Raw genomic sequence first — 20,291 nt, forward strand, 5'->3', positions numbered from 1 at the left:
ATCAGGCGCTTCATTGAAAAGAGCCCGCAAGCTTTATTCACGTTTTTTTTACCAAAGCTTTGGAGAGGCTGTTTGATGGATTTAAACACTGGGGGCCATTTTTTAAAAAGGTAAAAGACAACACTAACTACTACAGGCAAAGGTTTCTGGAAGTGCTTGAAGGCAGGCTGCCAGCAGAGAAATGCTTTGTGAATGCAAGGAACGTCATATAATTTGAGGCAAATGAAGAACGGAAATCAATGAATGAGCGAAAATAACTCAGTCAAGTCTGAAGTGCTTTGAAAAGGACGAATGAGAGAGAGAGAGAGAGAGAGAGAGACAGGAGGAAAGGGAGGCGAAGAGGAAAGAAGATGACACTAAGAATAAAGTGAGAACTGAAGGACAAAGGGAACGCAGAAAAAGATGAGCAAAAAGAGAAAAGATTGTTTAATTACACTAAACAGCTCTCGTGTCGAAGCTAATAGTCCCCTGTGATAAATATTACACTCGTTCTCTCTATCTCTTCTCTCTCAGAGGCTTTAACCAATTTCAGCTCGTTTTACAGCCAATTACTGAGGATTAATCTGCTCTTTCTTATAGTGGATAAACCAGCGCTATTTAGAGAGGATCACGGCCCAGTTTATTACACGTAAGGAACCATTAGCAACTAAAAAATGGATATGGATTGGTAGCATCATAGGGCATCAGAGCCTGGGCACAGACATTTATGTCTGCAGTGGCTCAGACCAAAAAAGGTCACCCCCTACTCTGAGCAATATTACAACTTAACGTCTATCAAATTTCAGACGTATTACTGTCTCATGCAGTGAAACAGGAAAACTGCTGCTATGATTACTGGGACAGTCACTTCTGTTACTAATGTACTCTCACCTGCCACTTTATTAGGAGCATGTGCATGCATGAAATCATGCAGAGCTTCATTTAACATTCACATGAAACACCAGAATGGGGGAAAATGTGATTTAAGTGTCTTTGACCATGGCAAGGTTTTTGATGCCAGATGGGATGGTCAAGCCGAGACACTTAAAGTATGAGCAAGAAACTCTGAGCCATATCTCAACAGGAAAAATTTCCAAAGAGTATGAGGAAGAAACACTGAGAGAAACCAAGACTCAAACGGAAAAACTCTCAAAGAGGAAAAGGAAGAATCACTGAAAGGAAAAAAGAATCTACAGAAGAGCCCCTTCTAGGTTGAATCAGATAATGGAGTTATGATACAAGTAGTACAAGGATGATTAAACAGAGGCACTCTGATCAAATATAAAGGAAAGAAAGATCTATGATAATGACTAATGCTGAAAGTCTGTCAGAAAAATATCTGGTGGACACCAGAAAGAATCTGGGCTGTTTATATATAAATGGGCAGGTTCAAGTTGGGCACAGACAGAATTCTGACAGGGTACAGTTGGGTTCAGACAAAGTTTTGACAGGATACATTCGGCTGTAGACAAAAATTTGTCAGGTTACAGTCAGATTGAGACAGAATATTCTTGGACTACGGTTGGGCTTAGACAGAATTTTGTCATATAGTTTTGTTGGGTTCGGGCAGAATTTTGTTGGGTCACAGTTGGATAGGGACAGAATTTTGTTGGATTACGGTGGGGCTTGGACAAACAAAACTTTGTCAGGTTTCCAGTCACATCTCGGCATGTCTGGCTGGCATCTCTTCATGGATGGCAGCCCACCACCTGAAGCTGAATCATAGAGAGACCAAGCTGGAACTATAGGTCCCCACCATGATCTTGTCATCTTCACTTCTTTATTACATTTAGAATTAGAACTGAAGGAGTTTGCAGTCAGAATGAGCTTTGTTAATGTTCACCAACAAGGATTACAAAATTTTGTCGGACAATCAGGCTTAGACACTTGGGTTATGACAGAAATTTGTTGGGCTACAGTGGGAATAGGACAAAATTTGTCCAACAGCCAGTTTTAAACATTTTGTCAGGTTACAGTCAGGTTTAGACAAAATTTTGCAGAATTAGAGTCAGGTTTGGACAAAATTTTGTCGAGTTAGAGTCAGGTTTGGACAGAATTTTGTCGAGTTAGAGTCAGGTTTGGACAGAATTTTGTTAGGCTGCAGTTGGGGGTTCAGACAGAATATTATCGGACCGCTGTTTAGACAAAATTTTGTCATGTTTACACAAAATTTTGTCAGATTACAGTCAGGTTTGGACAGAATTTTGTTGGGCTACTGTTGGGTTCAGACAGAATTTTTTTGTCAGGTTACAGCCAAGTTTACAGAGCATTTTGTCAGTTTACAGTCAGGTTTAGACAGAATTTTATCAGGTTACATTTGGGCTACAGTAAGATTTAGGTAACTTTTTGTCAGTTTGCAGCCAGGTTCAAACAGAATTTGGTCAGTTTACAGCCAGGTTCAGAATGAATTTTGTAGGACGACATTTCAGACAAACTTTTGTTGGGTTACAGGGTCAGACACAATTTTATCAGGAAGCAAACAGGTTGGGAAACAATGTTGTCGGACTACAGTCAGTTTGATGTCTAAACTCGGTGCTGTGGGTCAGATCAGGTGAGACTCAGGTTGCATGTTTTCATGCAGGACTGGATCAAAGTTTCAGGCCAGATTAAAGTGGTGGTGTAGGGGATGGCACTGCCAAGTTGTTTTTACTCATGCTGCTTTTGCTAGGAGCTGTCCCACTGAGGGAGAGAGAGAGAGAGAGGGGAAGGGAATGGGGTAGTTCTGAAGCAAACTCTCTGCATTCATTATGAGCGGGTTTTCTGTTTTCCTTCTTCCTCTGGAGGCCAGTTTGTCAAAAGTTATCTGATCGGATTTAGGTTGCTGGATTGGATTAAAGCCCTGAAAGAGCCAATGAAATAGACAAACTCCAGCACCTAATCCAATCCATAAGCCAAAATCTGCTTGGATAGCTTGAACTAGGGCATGGTCACTCCCTTTCTGGATTGAAACCAAACCTCTGCCAGGGCTTGGGGTTTGTGTTCATGGAGGATTACCATTTATTTACAAGGCCTTCTTAATTACACATACTGCATTCAGCTATAAAGCCTTTGGATCCTGAGGCTAAAGTAATACACTGCCTAAACTGGCCAGCATAGCTAAGAATGGATGAATGCTAGTGTGGCCTTTAAGCATAATGGTAACTGCTCCCAAATCACGTTTTAAACAACGCCAGCATGTTTAATCAAGCATTCTTTCTTGGTCTTAGTGAAAGAGCTCTATCAAACAGTTTCTCACTATTTGTTTTTAAGAGCGTTTAGCCAGTTGTGTGGGCTGCTAATAATGAACAGTTAAGGACATGTAAAAGAAAGACGTTGTCATGTGCCTACACATCAGCTAAAAAAGCCTTTCTTAATGGAAAAGTAGGTAAATTAATTAGATTAGAGGAAAGTGGGATGTGTAGGCTAAGGAACGTTAAACTCCTTCAGCGTGCACCTGAGAGCGTTGCTATAGAGATGATGCAGAGGGCGCAGATGCTATGAAAAGATGCAGAGATGGCTCAGAGTTGAAAGACAAACAAAGGGACAGATTACAGAGAGAGCATAGTCAAGTCACAAAGGCACTCCAGCACAATCGCATTCATATACATGAGCATAAGCACATTTCAGAACAAAAAACAAATAGGGATTTAACAGGGATTTTTAAGACAAATGCTTTGTTTCCTACCTTTCAACTGACTTTTACTTTAACCATAGCAGTCTTAATAAAATCTACTCACTGTATATTGCTTTTGACTCAGCTGTATAACATGCTATGCATTCTGATTAGGGATGTAATGATCAATCGATCTCTATTGATGCATCGACCAAATAGCAAATGATCCGGTGATGTTGATGTGACGCGTGTTCCAACATTATCCCACATGATTCCATTCATTCAGTAGCAGCCAAGGAAACAAAGTTTTACACTGCCCCCCTGGTAACTAATAATGGATGTGGAAACATTTGGGTTTTATAAAACATAACAGACAGACAGACAAGATCTTTGCCGTTTACAAAGAATGTAAGTGTGAATTAAGATACTCAGGTGATACCACAAACTTGTCAGCTCACCTGAAAAGGCGAGACGGTGTTGAAGCCGGTGGCTGAACTGTGTTGAATTTCATCATATTGTGGCATGGGTGGAGGTTCTCCAAAAAAACTCAGACAAGTCAAACTAACTCAGGCTTGCTCTGACGCCAACATCATTTCATTTCAACTGCAGCCTGCAATATCGAACAGTATCTCAGACCTCAGACTTCAGTTTCAAATTGAAATTTTGAGGTATCAAAAATCATTGTATCACTGGCTAAAAGAATCGATGTAGGATCGCATTGTGATGAAACCTGTGAATAACACTCCTAATTCTGACAAGTCTTGTCTTTGTACTGTAGTCTTCTATTGTTTCACTCTTGATATTCTATTTTTACACTTACAAATGGCAACTGCCTAACTTTTTAGACCATCCTAAACACTTGACAGTTCTTCAAGGGTTCTTGAGTAAAGAAAATGGTTCACTCAAAGAAAGAACCCTTTGCATGATTAAAGAGTTCTCTGCATCATGAAAGTGTTCTTCAGATTTATGGAAAATGTGCTTTAGATGGTTCTATATAGAACCTTTTTGAAAAGGATTCTATATAGCACCAAAAAGAGTTCTTCTGTTGTTACAAGCTTGACATTGTAACAATAGAAGAACCCTTTTTGGTGCTGTATAGAACCCTTTTCAAAAAGGTTCTATATAGAACCATGTACAAAAGATTCTCCATCAATCTGAAGAACACGTTCATGATGCAAAGAAGCCTTAAATCATGCAAAGGGTTTTTGAAGAACCCTTGAAGAACCATATTTATAAAGTGTACTTAAGCCTGTTTACCGGCTGTTTTGGGGGAATTCCACCAATGCTTCTGATTTCTCCATAGTTTACTCTTTCAGTAAACTATGTAAAGATTTAAAGAAAGTCATTCAGTGTTAACTCAATTTCAGAATCAGATTTCTATACTATGGTGGTGATGGGAAGTTGGGGTCATGATGACTACAACACAGTTTTACTTGCTATAGAAAATGACCAGTGAACCTTCATATGCATGTGTTCCAAGTGTTTGTATGTGATTTTGATAATGGTAAAACAGTGATGAAGCAGAAAAATCAGTTTTGTTTGAGAACTTTTTTGGAGTGATTTCTTTCCAATTTTCTCCTGAATTTTGTAATTTGCAATTCCACCCACTAGTTAGGACTCCCACAATCACACAATACCAACAGCGCTAGGAGGGTGAAGGCAAACACAACCTAAGACAGTTGAACACACTTGGAGGAGAACACTAACCGCCAGTTCTGTTACATCAACAAACAGACACCTACTAGCACTGAGCCGAGTGATGGGGGAGAGGGAGAAGCCATCCTACCCACCAAGTGAGAGCGAGGCCAACTGTCCTCTCTTGGACTCCCAGCCATGGATGGCTGTAGCATCAACCAGAAATCAAACTCACAACCTCCTTTTGACAGAGCTGGCGCTTAAGACGGTACTGCCACTTGGAAGCCCTTATTTTGCTGTACTACGCCTTGCAAGTACCTCTCCGATCACAATGAACTAAAAAACGTACATTTTAGGCTAAAAGATTTTCATAAAGCAATGTCTCAGGCATTAGGCAGCGTATTTGTAACTATTTAGTGGAATAACTTTCTGTAATGTATATTTTAGAGGCATTAAATTTTTCAGACATCTGGTTCCTATCACCACCAGAGCAAACAATTCAGACTCTAAGTTTACCTAGAGCAAAAGCATTTTACTTCAAACCATTCTGAATGACTTTGTTTACATCTTAATGATTAAACTATGCATAACTATTTTGAAAAATGTTTCAAATTTCCCATTTATGGCAATAAACTTTCACTTTAAAAGATATTCTTCTGCATGTATGAATAACCGCCAAGCATGTACAAACATAACCCACAGCTCGTGATTGCTCATTCTTTCCACCACCGTTTTCACAATCTCTTAAACAATGACTACAGACAGCATGGGTCCCTCACCCTTTATCTTCAAGGACAAACCTTAAAAAGAAAAAAGATCACTGAATTATTGGCTACAGCATTTATGATTCTGCTTCCAGTTTCATCATAGCCCATTCCCAATGGGGCACTTCTTACCTCTATTAATTGACAGAACCTCCAGTGTGGAGGCTACACTTTTCTTCCAAAGCACATGAAGCCTGCTATCCTGATCCATTTTATCTTCTGCACAGCATCCACCTCCATGCAGAGGGCCAAGCTAAATTTACAACCTGTGATACCTAGCATGATTTCAGCTTCCAGTTGCCACAAGTTCAACAAAAGTACAACATCTTAAGTGCCTTATTATGTAAAACAGACACCTTTTCCTCCCTTTTCTGAACACAGACAGATCCATAAACCTATTCTTTTCCTTTTCAGTACAGTAACCATCAACAGCATGGGTGTTTTCTTGTTGCATATTTGAAAATTTCACATTGTGGCAGTTGTGTGGGTACATCTTTGCAACTACAGTTTCTATGGTCTTATGTGTTACCTTGAGCAAAATCATGTGAATTCAGTTCAATTTAGGTCTACTTGTATAGTACTTACCACAACTGACAAAAAGTGGGGAAACACTCAAAAGACCCTCTAAGACATCATGCTTCACACAACATGACTTTACACACACACCTGATCCAGCTGAGATCTTCAGAAGACATCAACAAGCTGGACCAGGTGTTTTAGATAAGAGCTGAAGCTGAACTTTGCAGAAAGATGCCTCTCTGGAAAGCTGCTTGTTTACCACTGACTATGATGGCCAAGCATTGCGGGCAGCTTCAACAGTATCAGAGGAGAACACTAAGAACCCATGGCCTACTCAGTTTTTCCGTGGAATGCTATACACTCTTCAAAAGACGGCTGTTTAAGAGTTTTTTCATAAAGACAGTGGTTCTATATATATATATATATATATATATATATATATATATATATATATATATATATATATATATATATATAGTCATGAACACTCAAAGAACCATTTGCATGTTTAAATGGTTCTTTGCATGGTGAAATCATTCTTCAGATTGAAAGAGAATGTGTTGTATACGGTTCTATATAGCACCCTTTTGAAGATGGTTCTTTATAGCCCCAAAAAGAGCTTTTCTGATGTTACAATGTCAAGCCTGTAGCAATAGAAGAACCGGTTTTGGTGCTACATAGAACAGTTTCTGAAAAGGTTCTATACAGAACCATATACAACACATTCTCTATCAATCTGAAGAACTATTTGACCATGCAAAGAACCATTATAATGAAAGGTGCGGAAAAATTTCACTGCAGATTTCTTTGAAAAACTGAAAGCAAGTCTCCTGAAAAGAACGGAAGCTGTAATAAAGGTACAGAGCGGACACACTAAATACTGAAAAAATTACATTTGGTTGTTGAGGCTGTGTGAGTTTCTGCTGTTTGTGTTATCTTGATTTCTTACCGATGCTGAAAAAATGAATCACTTGTACTTAATGGCTGTTTTGACTGGAAATTAAGGAAATTAAAGATGTGGCCATTTTTGTTTGCAAACTTATGGAAATGGATAGCACAGTGGATAACACAACAGCCTCACATATAACGATGTAAAATTCATGATGTATCTTCATCTTGTTCTTGACATCTTGTCATCGTCTTGTCTTCAATGCACTTAATATGTAGACTAGTGTTCACTTCTTCAAAATTTAAAACATTTTGTCCAAACATTTTGTTGCTGTTGAAGCTAGCATCACCGACACTAAGGCAAGTAAGTCAGCAGTTAGCCAAAGCTGGAGTAGCCAGTCAACATAGCACCCTCAAATACAAAGGAGTATTTTGCACACTGGTTGTTGGTATGGGTCACAGTGAAGCTTTAATTATGGGTTATCAATATTGGCCCAGAAATTTCAATTTCAATTCCAATTTCCAACAAATGAAGCTTCTGGAAGCTGCTCCTCTTTCTCTCTTTTCTGTCTTCCACTAACTCACTCACTCAAAGCTAAAAAACCAGCATTGGCTGTGTTGACAAAATAATGCTCATTTTCTTTCTTTCACCTTAAAGAGGTTGAGGCAGGGAGCAAGGATATGGGTTATAAGTAACATGGCAAACCAATTTCAAGTGCCTTGTAGTCCAAAGGCCTTTGTGCGCGCATGTGTGTGTGTGTGCCTGTGTGACCAAGCCCAGTAAATGGGGTCATTACTGAAAGAGCTAGAGGGAGAGAGAGAAAGAAATAGAAAGAGAGAGAGACAGAGATAGATGAGAGACTGTGTTTATTTTTTCTAGACTATTCCTCGAACTTATTTACAATGAATTCAAATGCAAAATGAATGCTCGGAATGAGCTGTTTATATGAACACAGTTCCACACGTTTCTTGTAACTGCAAATACAGTTTGGACTTATATTTCTTCATAGAAATCAATGGTCTTCAGAGCTAGGCCTTTAATCTGAGCCATGAATGTCAAAACCCTCATAACATGAATAAAACCCACCTCACCGATAATGCTAACTTCTTCTAGCTTCTACTAGCCCCCTATAGGATTCTAGTAGCTTGTTAGCACTAAGCTAACGGCGACTTGCGTTAACTCTTTTTGATGAGTCTGCAGTTAGCTTCTCATTAGAATTTTCCATTCCACCTTAAACGGTGCAGCAGTTACGTTCTGACACATTTAGGCACCAGAATGTAAGTGCTGCAGTGTTTAAGGTGGAATGGAAGATTTGAAAAAGACAGCTCCAGATTTGAAGATTCTGGAAGACATTAGATGTCTCACTTGAAGCTTGTGACAGGCCTGTTGGCACATTAGCTCAAAGCAGTTTCACAGTGACTCTTTCAGAGGAAAAAAGGCCTGTTATAGAGCTGCTGCCACTGTTTCCTGTTCTAACAATCCGTCTATTAAGCTGCCGCTATATCTAGCATATTTAACTTCCAGAAGGCCTAGAGTTGGTGTTGGCAAGTCTTTGTCACCATAATAAAGACTTGGATGTGGTTTGAGGGAGTCGCAAGATGTTTTGGGGATAGTATTTATAGAAAGGAATTGGGTGACTATTGACTCTTAGTATTTGTTATTAACTCCAGGCTTGAAAAACAAAGTCCAGATGTGTTGAGAGTGAATTACTGGTGGAGACAATTAATTCTCTTCCAAATATAAAAAATATTGGATCGTCAGAAGCAGAAAATTTAACCAACTACTAGGACTAAACTTTGGAGGTGCAGAAAAATATCCCTGTAGATTTCTTTAAAAAAAAAAACTGAAAAGCACAGCTCTTTAAATGGAAGGTGTAATAAAGACACAGGGTTCACACACTAAATAGTGTAATATTTATGATAGTACGGTCAGCCATAGGTTTTATTCATTTTTATGGATCACAGTAAGTCATACTTTGCTCTATACCACATTGACAAGTGTGCAAAACCTTAATAAAGACCTGGATGAGTTTTGAACAGGTTAGGAGCAGTTTTGGGGGATGTATTTATGGAATAGATTTGGGTGAATATTGAATCCTAGTGTTTGTTAGCAACATTAGGCTTATAGCTCTAGTTCTAAACTACAAAAGCATAATTGTGGCTCCAGACATGTCTTGGCTGATCAGCTACATCTGGGGTAAGTGGGAAATTGTGTAAATTAAATCTTTCCTCTAAATGAGACAGAATCACTGTCTCGGTTTATGTATTTGTGTAAAACGTGGCACTGGCAGCTGAAGCTTTTTCCTACTGAAGTGGATTCTGTATATTTTTCTGCCAGCTGAACACTTCTGCACTCACCAGCTGAAGAACTGCTGTTGTTCAAAATGAGAGAGAGAGAGAGAGAGAGAGAGAGAGAGAGAGAGAGAGAGAGAGAGAGAGTGGACAAATTAGGTCTGTGGTTATAAATTATGAAGCAGAAAGGGTGATAATTTATTCATAATCAGACATGAAGTACACTGCAGAAAGAGAGAGAGAGAGAGAGAGAGAGAGAGATGTATGGAAAGAGACAGTGTGAGGCAGACAGAGACAGTGAAAAAAAAAAAAGAAATGAAACTTTTTCCTTTCTGAGTTTTCCCAAAACAGAGGTATGTGGTGGCATCAACTGCACAGTGAACAAAGGCCCTGAAGAATGAGACTCAGATTATAAACGGGTAGAATGATGTAGAGTAATCTTCCTGACCGTACAGCAGTATAACAAGCCTGCCATACACATACAGCAGGAATAGAAGGAGTACTGTTACAATCAATAAGCACTTATGGCTTTTAAAAAACAGGCTGACATCATCATCGGACACTGGCTTTATCTGCTTCGTTAACCTTCAGAAGTCCAGCATCATTTTTCTACGCTGTTCAAATGTATGTATGAAATTACATGATTAATGACTTACTTATGTAATTACATCTATGTTACTATGTTTGTTACAATTACACACACACACACACACACACACACACACACATACACACACACTTTATCTAGACCACTTATCCTTATGGATAATCCTCACAGGGGGAGCTGGAGACTATTCCAGCGGTCATTGGGCGAAAGGCAGGAAACACCCTGGACGGGTTGCCAGTCCATCAATTACACTCATATAAATAAATATTATTATATTATTAGACATGATTACGCAATGTACTTCACTATTTTATAAGGGTGTTAGCAGGGGCGCTTTAACCTGCTTGTTGGCCCTGAGGGGTACAGGTGGTCGCAAATCAACCACCCAAATAATACCTGCTCTGTGGTGGTCCTGACCATTGAAAAACAGGATGAAAGGGGGCTCACAAAGTATACAGAGAAACAGATGAACTACAGTCTGTAATTGTAGAACTACAAAGTGCTGCTTCATGGCAAGTGTAGCTGATAAAATGGACGATGAGTGCAGAAACAAGGAGGTGCTGTAAATGTTATGGATGATTGGTGTATGTGTTACATCTGCTACTGTGGGATGCTGGAGTGCTTCTCCACTGCCATGCAATCAATCAATCAAATTAATCTCTCATTTACAATGCAGCCAAGCATTACACAAAAAACATACGACTGAAAAGAGTAAATATAAATGTATGATAGTAAAGGTACAGCAAAGAAAATAAACAGAGTAGGAGAAAGATAAACAGATAAAACAGAAAACAATAATAGTAATGATAAAATAGTAAAATTACAGATATATCAAATAAATCACACAACAATTATAATACACCACCAAAACAACCGAGGTTTGCATGCCAAACAGGGAAATGGTCCCTATATCACAGAGTAAAACTATTCAAATGGAACAATACATAAACATAGCTTACCACTCTTCTCCCTGTCTTGGCTTATGTTATGTGTACCTGCTTCTAACTTCCAAGTCAAATGCATTCGATACAGCCACCAATCAGCATCAGAGCTGATGCTTTGAATAAATACAGCCAACCCACTGTCATGGATATGAATGACCTGCATTTGAAGACAATTATTGGTGTTTGTGTGTTGGTGGGTGGAGCGGAAATACATAAATCACATTAAAAAAGGCCAATCAGAGGCCATGAATTACTCAGGTGCCCCTGGCCTTCAGTACAGGTAAGTTTGTGCATTAAATCGCCTCGGGTGTTAGTCAAAATTCAACCTGATGTGGTATGGTGAGGTCCCGATATGAAGTACTAGTCTATACAGAAAAAAGAAGCAGTGCTGAAAGTGTGCCTTGTGTGAATGCTAATGTTAATATGTGTCTGTTTCCACCACTTCATACAATACAATAGGATATGCCATATTATTACATCCATACTATTTAAATATAATTACAAAAGTAATTACGGAGTAAGATAATTTACATGTACATGGAACTTGCATTGCATAATGATTTAAATATAACGACACAATTACACACTTAATCACATTCACACTCTCTCTCAACAGCTGCAGCGCTGCACTATTTCCATTTGTTTGAATGTCAAAAAATAAATAAGAAACAGTGAAAATATAAAGTAATCTTCATAATATATCTCCTACTTTCAAACACATATGTGGCACTGATTAAAGGTTTGTATTATCTAATAAATGAAGCTCACAATCTGCACTTCCAACAGTGCAATAAACAAGTGAGAAATTATTTATAAGATTAATATAATCAGTAATATACTGCCACTGTTAAAAATGCAAATGTAGAAAAATCAAATAATGTTTGTGTAAAAGTAACTTCAGAATAAAAGAATGAAAGAAAAGTGTCTTTTAAAATGTACAAAAAAGGAAAAAAGACATTTTTTCACCTGCAATACCAGTAACTTCTAAAAGTCAGAGAGAGAAAACGAGAATGAGAGAGAGGTAGAACGAGAGAGAGAGAGAGAATACAAGTGAAAGGGAAAGAGGGAGAAGAGAGAGAGGAGAAAGTGAGATCCAGAGAGAGAGAGAGAGAGAACATGGGATTGAAAGAAGTAGAGAGAGCACAAGAGAAAGAGATAAACATATACGGAGAATGGAGAGACAGAACAAGAAAAAGAAAAGAAGAGGCAGAGAGAGAATAGGAGAGAGAAAAAAGAAACAGAGAGGTAGAGAGGACAAGAAACAGAAAAACAGAAACAAAAAGAGAATGAAAGAGAGAAAGAATGAAAGAAAAAGAAAAAGAGAAAAAAAAACACAAGAATGAGAGACAGAAAGAGAAAGAAAAAGAAAAAGACGGAAAGAAAGAAAAAGTATGAGAGAGAGCATGGGAGAAAACAGAAAGACAAAGAATGAGAGAGAGAGAGAGAAAATAACAGACAGGCTGAGAGAGGACAATGGGAGAAAGAAAAACAGAGAGAGATAGAAAGTGAGACAGAGTTTGAGTGAGTAAAAAAAGAGAGACATAAGAAAGAGCACAAGAGAAAGAGAAAAAGAGAGAAAAGAGAGAGCAAGAGAGGAAAGAGAAACACTCAGAGAGAGAGAGACGAAGAGAGAAAGAAAAACGTAGCGAGAGAGAGAGACAGAGAGAGAGAAAGAGATGTTTAAGTAGATGTACTGTATTCTTACTGTAAGGGAACACTGCCCTCTATAGATACCACACACACACACACACACACACACACACACACACACACACACAGCAGATGTCAGCATGTGTGTTTTGTGTCAGATGGTTGAAGAGGAGCAGAAACACTCTGAATGTGTGTACATACATGTAAATGTCAGCGTGTTTGATGTTCACTAAATGCCAGCAGCAGCGCAGCACCCGCCAATCACTGTCGAAATCCGTCTGTGCAGTGACCTCTCAGTGACCTCTCACTGATGCTCTTATTCAAAACATCATGACATTTGTGTTATGTGTCTATAAAGTGAAGAAAAAATGAAGAAAAACATGACCTCCCACTCCCCCCCGCGCCCCCCACACCACATTCGAGAAGTGTAAAAATGCAATGACTCTTCATGAGGCATCAGCGTGAAGGAGCCAACTCAACTGCACCGACTGTGGAATGTTACAATTCATTACATTCAATATTTAATTTAATAAGTGTACGCTTATTCATTTTGGGCAAGATAAAAAGTTCAAATAAATAAATAAATAAATAAATAAATAAATGCCAGATGCACTGTTTTTCTTATTTATATTCCACTACTGTATAAATTGTTCCTCCAGTCACATTTGAGTGTTCAGTATTTATATACTGTTATATATACATATGCTGTATTTATAAATTTTTAGAAATATATTTATATTTATGGTATTCCAGGCTGGTTGCTAAGGTGTTGCTAGGCTGTTGCCATAATATTCCAGGTGGTTGCTAAGGTGTTCCTAGGCTGTTGCTATGGTGTTCCGGGTGTTTGCTAAGGTGTTGCTAGGTCACTGCTATGCTAACCCTGGCAGTTGCTACGGCGTTGCTAGTCCTTTGCTATGCTGTCTCTGGTGGGTTGTAGCAGTTAGATTTGAATTTCTTAGTTTTCCAACCATTCATTTCCTACGTGAAAACTTCGTCTTTTGACAATCACTGTACGAAAAGTGTACGTCCAAAAAGCACATATTGTGGTGCAGAAATATTAAAGTATATAAATACCGAATACACAAATGTGACTGGAAGAACTATTTATAGTGTCAGGTATAATCTGTACGAGTGTAAAGTTTTGTAGTTTGCGCTTAAAAGCCATAGGATCATGCATACATTTTAAGCGTACAATAATAAGAAGACTGCATGAGACAAAAGTCAAAGAGAAGAAAACAGGAGTTTACAAAACTGGAGTTTAAAAAATGCTTTAAAGATCTAGACAAAGAAGATCCTGACAACAGTGCAAGAGCTGGTAGACCACCAAAACATCCCCATCAGTTAAACAATACATAAAGCTTTCATCTTTGAGAGAATCAAGCTCTGGATCTGTTTCAAGAAGCTGCTGGTGCTCTCAGAACAATGGACTGACCACCCAAGAGTCCAGACTCAACGTTATTGAATGTGTTTAATTACTTGGATTGTAATAAGCAGAAAATGCAACTTCTAAGACTGAACTTTGGAGGAGTGGAAAAATATCCCTTCAGATTTCTTTGAAAAACTGAAAACAAGCCTCCTGAAAAGAATAGAAACTGCAATGAGGGCAAAGAATGGCCACATTAAATACCGAAAAAACTGATATTATACTTAATGTATCTCTGGCCATGTTTAGATGTGTATACTTCAAGTCAGTACGTATCAGTAGTGGTGGACGTAAATCAAATGTCAATGTAATTCATTATGTAACATTTATTTTGATTAATTACAGAATTACATTACAATAATTATGCAATTTCAATTGAAAGTATAGGTAAATAAATTATAAAATAAACTATAAATTAGCTAAAAGGTAAAAATCCTAGAAATCAAATATGATGCTATCTGAAGACTGTCTGATAAAGACTGCAGCGACAGAAAAAAGAAAACTTTTTGAATAAATTGAAAATTGTTTTCCTCTGTAAAGTTTATTAGGCCTCTTTCCTTTCTGCTGGTCAGTTGTCCAGACCTCACTCCCTGCCGGCCTCGAGCATAAACAGTCCGCTCCAGCTTCAGAACCTGAGAGAGGATCTAAAGAGCAAAGTCTGATCAATACGAGCCCCATCAATCAGCGCAATCAAATTAATCTGACCAAACCGGGGGAGACCCCTTCACAAAGACTGATAATAAGACGTAGAGCTCTGTGTGTGTGTGTGTGCCCTGAGGGTGAGCTCTGCTCTTTCATATCAGCTTAATAAATGAAAGGGAATTATGAATACCATCAGATAATGAGGAGAACAGATAACATGAAAATCAATCTCTCGCACTCGCTCTCTCAAAACACACACACACAGTTCAGAAAGAGGGAGAATAGAAAAAGCATGTGAAGAAACCTCCATGAGTTCAAGGATCTGTCCTCATGAGTGAGTGGATGAATGGTACGCAATTCATTTTAACCTTATACTGGTATGCCCAGGGGTGATTTAATGCACAGGCTCTGAGTACTTCAGCAAGGCTCTGTAGAAAAAGAGTTAGGGTGCTAAACTGGCCTGCCTGCAGTCCAGACCTGTCACTCATTGCAAAGATTTTGCATATTATAAAACAAAAAATTCAATAAAGGAGACCCTGAACTGTTGAGCAGCTGAAATCTTACATCAAGCAAGAATGGGAAACATTTCGCTTTTAAAACTACAGCAGTCGGTCTCCTCAGTTCCCAAACACTTACAGAGTGATATGAAAAGAAGAGGTAATGAAACACTGTGGTAAAAATACCCCCGTCCCAACTTTTTTGGAACATGCTGCTGGCATCAAATTCAAAATGGGCATATATTTTTCAAAAAACAATGAGATTTCTCAGTTTTAATACCTAAAATACTGCCTTTGTACTATACTCAATTAAATATAGGGCTTATGTGATTTGCATATTATTGCATTCTGGTTTTATTTACATTTTGCAGAGCGTCCCAACATTTTTGGAAACAGAGCTGTTTTATATCATGCCATGGTCTCAGAAGTTCTTGCCATTATGACCAGAGAAAGTTTCCCGATAACAGAACAATCTTCCATGCGCACACCTACAAACACATACATGTACACACACCTACACTCACACCTATATACACCTATTCACCCACTCACAAACACAGTCACACAGTCATCTACATGCAAACACACACACTCACCAATGCATACACACTTACCTACTCACACATCTAAACTAACACATACATACCAAAACACACACATAAACTCACATACACACACACAAGAACACCTCCACACACACACACACAAATCACACACAGTAACAAGACACACATAACACACAGACTCCACTAACCTAAATTCATACCGTATCTGACTTAAACCACAGATTTTGTACTTCATAATGAGTCATCCAGAATGACTGCATTGCACTAAATATTACTGATGCTAAAATTACCATATGAGATTAGATGTTCAAACATTACAATGTTGAAGCTCTAAAATCGGAATTATTTATCAGGATTATCATATATTGCCTTTGATCACTCTGCTGCTTCACCACTATGGTGACAGTAATTTATACTGTTCATTTCACTTTAATGAGTTGGACATATGTGTGGAAAGCGTGTATCCTAAACGGATTACTAGAGGCAGCGGCTTCTAGCGGCTTTGTGATTACAAAGTCATTTAGAGCCTGTGAGTGTACAATTTGTCATGGGTTACTATGCATGTGTTGCACCGTTTTGTTTTAGTTCTACTAAATCTTAGACGTTGCAGTTTTGTAGGCAATAAAAGCACGTTGTAGCTTGTTGAACAAGCACAGAAATTCTGTTGAAAGTGCAGATATACCATCGAATTACTACGCTCTCCACTAAGCTCCACCTTATTTTCTCAGCCCTGCAATCGTACAGTCATATGTATGTTTTTAAAATCTGTTATGTTGCTTGGCTTGATGAATGCGTTGATTATTGTACGTATTATTACAGTTTTTTTTGACTGCTTACAGACTAAATGCATGCTGCCACACAAAAATTCAAGAATGTAAAAAAATAAATTTAAGAGCAGACAAAAGAAGGCATATTTGAAACATTTACATAAATAAACAAATAAATAAATAAAATAAATAATAGCAACTATGCAGGATCCAGTCTTTCATCTCCATTTGGTCACAGAAAGATAATGTTAATCATTTACAGTGTGCTGTCTTGCCAAACAGCGTTCTAAAATCTCCTAGAATCTCCTAGACCAGGGGTCCATCCATCATCTAAACCGCTTATCCTTCTGGGTCGCGGTGCCTAGACCAGGGGTCTTTCATTAAAATTCAATAAGGTCCAGTTAGAGAAAATATCCTTAAGCAAAAGTCTGGAACATCATAATATCTTGCATTATGATTCAGTGCCATATACTGTAAACTGAAGTAGCCAAGTAGGTATATCAACATCTTATACAGTCAACAACTGAATGTCAAATCAAATAAAGTACAATTCAGTAATATTTCAACAACATTTATTGTCAGTCTTCTCTTTTTAGATCACGCCATGTGAAATAACTCCCCTCTGACTCACTTTCTTCTCCGACTGCTGTTTCTCCGCTCATCCCTCCCCTGTGTGTGCGTCACTTATTCGAGTCGCAGTGCTCATCATAATGCACAGATCTGATTGGCTGAGTAGCGTCACATGTGATATATACAACGCATGCAATTGGTCTGTGAGTTTCCCGGGCCGCTAAAGCGGTACAATAAAGGCTAGAAAAGCTGGACCACCCCATCGTAATTAAATAATTGTCCATAGTTTATCAGTTATAGGTCCAGGTCCGCACAGGGCAGCGTCTGGGTCCGGAATCCAACCGCAATCCGCCTATTAGTGACCACTGTTCTAGACTGTGTTCTCTGATCCTGACAGTTCCTGACTCTGATGTTCCTAAATGCATCCTCCATAACATGAAGCAGGGTGATTTGCTGATGAGGACTGTGCTCATGGATCTTTCACAATCAAGAGACGGAAACTTCTTCATTTGGATATAGAAATGGTGCATATGGTGGGAGGTGTAAAACAGAGCCCTGGTGTGGAGAGGGGGGCGTGGCCGAGCGTCGAATGCGGGACGGAGAAGCTGGTCGGGCTGAACCAGCGGGCCTAAGTAGCTGATGTTGTTCACCTGTGCCTTGTTTCTGCCAGCCTACTTATTGTCATCTCTTCCCTCAGTAGCTGGCAGAGCCCGGAGAGAGAAGGAGACCAGCGAAGGCGTGAGAACTGAGCTGAGCTGAGCCTGAGGACTGAAGTCACTGAAAAGTGGCCAGCGAGCATGTTGTAATACTTTTGTGGGCTATTAGCTGCGTGTTTTGCGTTGTGTCAATAATTGATAAAAAGGAAGCTCTCCGCCTTCACCCCTGCCCCCGGCGTCTTTCCTCCCATCACGGTTAGAGTTGCTACAGTGGTGCCGAAACCCGGGAGGATTGGACGAACGTCGCCATGGAGTCCTCACCGCTTGGAGAGATAGTTAAAGCACTCTCCCTCCTGCAGCAGACACAACACCAAGCTCTCCTGGACGTCCAGCGGGAAAACCAGGCCCGCTTCGAGGCCCTGGCTCAGGGCCAAGAGGCGGACAGGAAGCTTTTCCAGAGTTTGTTGTCAGCCAGCAGTACTCCAGCTCCGGCTACCATCTCCATCTCAAAGATGACTCCGCAGGACGACCCGGAAGCGTTCGTGGAGCTCTTCGAGTGAGCGGCGGTAGACTGGGGGTGGCCGAAGAAGGACTGGGCCGCCCGACTGCTCCCCCTGCTTACGGGGGAAGCCCAGCTTGCCGCCCAACAGCCCCCCGCTCAGTCGCAGCTGGAGTACGACGAGCTGAAAAAGGCCGTCCTCCAGAGGGTGGGTCGGACTCCGGAGCAACACCGTCAGCGGTTCCGCTCGCTGACTCTCCGGGAGTTTGACCGGCCCTTTGTGCTGGCACAACAGCTCCGTGATTCCTGCAGGAGGTGGCTCTTGTCCGCAGATCGTGATTCCGAGGAGGTCCTCGACCTGGTGGTGCTGGAGCAGTTCATCATCCGCTTACCCGAGGAAACAGCAGCTTGGGTCCAGTGCTACCAACCGGAATTGCTGGACGAGGCCACAAAGCTGGCAGAGGCGCACATGGCGGCGTATTCGGGGGCAGGAACCCCCACCCAGCCAATATCTCTCTCTCCTTCTCTCTCTCTCTCCCTATTCCCGCTCCCAGAAAGAAGGGGGCTCTCGCCCCCAAACCCTTTCCCCGCTCTCGCCCTCCCCGCAACTTTCTACCTACCACCCCCCCTGCAGCTACTCACGGTCTACCTTCTCTCTCCGCACAGGGGGCAACAGCTGAGCCCACAAGAGCTGGGGTGAAGCCTGGGCCGGTGTGTTGGCGGTGTGGGGAGCCCGGACATTTCCAGGACCAGTGCCACCACATGGAGGTCGGAACATTGGTCCGGGTTCCCACATCGCCACCCACCTCCCCTGATCTAGCTGGAGCGTACCGCATACCAGTGAGTATTCAAGGGGGTACATATCAAGCCTTGGTGGATTCTGGTTGTAATCAAACCACGATTCACCAATGCTTGATTCAAGATGCGGCATTGGAGAGGGTATACCAGGTGAAGGTACAGTGTGTCCATGGGGATGTACACAATTATCCTGTCCTGCCCATTACAATCGAGTTTCGGGGCAAAAAGCATAGCGTGAAGGCGGCGGTTAGTCCTCGCCTTACCCATCCTCTGATTTTGGGGACAAACTGGCCGCAGTTTGGGGTGTTAGTAAAGGCTTTAGTAGAGGATGGGTCCCGCAGTAGTATAAGGAAGGGGGCATGTGCCGTGCTCGAGGCAGGCGGGCTTCTCCGTCCGTCTGTGACGGCTCCTGAGCGAGGTGGGGGCGGGAGATAGTTCCTCCGGAGGTGGGGCCGAACCTGACGGCGTGGCCGCGCCTCCGGGGATCACCCTCCTGGCTCCCCTCGGGGATTTCCCTCTGGAGCAGTCACGTGACGATTCGCTGAAGCACGCCTTTGACCAAGTGAAAGTTATTGATGGTCAGTCGCTTGAGCCGGGATGGCCCCTGTCATACCCGCATTTTTCACTTATTAAAGATAGACTGTACAGAGTGACGCGGGACACTCAAACGTCGGAGGTTTCAACCCAGCTTTTAGTGCCAAAAAGCCGTAGGGAAATGTTATTCAATGCGGCTCATAATAATCCCATGGCAGGGCATCTGGGACATGAGAAGACACTTAATCGTCTAATGGTCCGTTTCTATTGGCCGGGCATTTACGCGGATGTACGCAGGTGGTGTGCGTCATGCCGCGAATGCCAGCTCGTAAACCCTCCGGCGATCCCAAAAGCGCCTTTGCGCCCCTTCCATTAATCGAGGCCCCCTTCGAAAGAATTGGCATGGACCTCGTCGGACCATTAGATCGAAGCTCACGTGGGTATCGCTTTGTATTGGTCTTAGTAGATT

The sequence above is a fragment of the Colossoma macropomum genome, unplaced genomic scaffold (genome assembly GCF_904425465.1).
Source record: "Colossoma macropomum unplaced genomic scaffold, Colossoma_macropomum, whole genome shotgun sequence".
NCBI lineage: Eukaryota > Metazoa > Chordata > Actinopteri > Characiformes > Serrasalmidae > Colossoma > Colossoma macropomum.